General features: G+C 40.3%; 1 protein-coding gene across 1 annotated transcript in view; it reads right to left on the bottom strand.

Annotated features, from left to right (window-relative positions):
* Positions 1-238, bottom strand: part of LOC109893726 (1-phosphatidylinositol 4,5-bisphosphate phosphodiesterase beta-1) — a 28,282-nt gene extending 28,044 nt beyond the window's left edge. Inside the window, exon 1 of the mRNA XM_031828853.1 lies at positions 1-238. This exon is cut by the window's left edge and continues 666 nt beyond it. The gene's annotated coding sequence lies outside the window, so the exon portion shown is untranslated.
* Positions 239-812: the final 574 nt, after the last annotated feature.

Genomic DNA, 812 nt, shown 5'->3' with positions numbered 1-812 from the left:
ATCTATTTTTTTAAATCAAATATTCATCAAAGACAATACGGGCTCCCACGTGCAGCACCATACCATAGGACCATACATACCTGTACAGGTTTTCCATCATGGTTGGTTGCAAGGGTTTGAATCCTAAAAAGCTTGACCTGTGGTCGGTGCACGTGCGCGTGTGTACAGGACTACTGCAGGAGCTATTTCAGCTCCTACTCTCCCACTCCATCCTCAAGTGGTGAAGAGTCCTGAGTGTGTGGGCGAGCTACAGAATTTATGTAGTTGATATGGTGTGTGTGTGTGGTTAATATCGTGTGTGTGTGTGCATACAGAAACCAAAGGCTTATGTGTACCCTCTACACTCATCCAGTACTAAATAAAGAATAGTGTTGTTACAATGTGATTGCGATGATGACTGGAGAAGAAAGGAGAAGACATACAAACAGGCAGACAGCGTACCCTTTACATTTCTGCAGTACAATATACACACAATCAGTGTTTTGTTTCCCTGTGCCATGATTCTGGCATTGGACAAATCATCATAATTTATTATCTATTTATTTATTTAACCTATAGTTAACTAGTTAAGTCAGTTAAGAACAAGTTCAGAGACAGTTTCAGTGGTGCGGTACACAAAAAAACATAATATTAAAAGATAGGAAACATGTGATGGGCCATAGAATCCAAAGATTCTATTTCTATGTGATGGGCCCTGTTAAGTAACATGTGACACATTGAGTGACCAAATGATAATTGTGATGTTTCATGTAACCATTCATTTATCAGTGGTGAACCACCCCAATGTCAACCCTCAGAGCCAAACTGGCAGC

Source organism: Oncorhynchus kisutch, linkage group LG7 (assembly GCF_002021735.2).
Source record: "Oncorhynchus kisutch isolate 150728-3 linkage group LG7, Okis_V2, whole genome shotgun sequence".
In the NCBI taxonomy this organism is placed as follows: Eukaryota; Metazoa; Chordata; class Actinopteri; order Salmoniformes; family Salmonidae; genus Oncorhynchus; species Oncorhynchus kisutch.
This window is presented reverse-complemented; position numbering and strand designations above follow the sequence as displayed.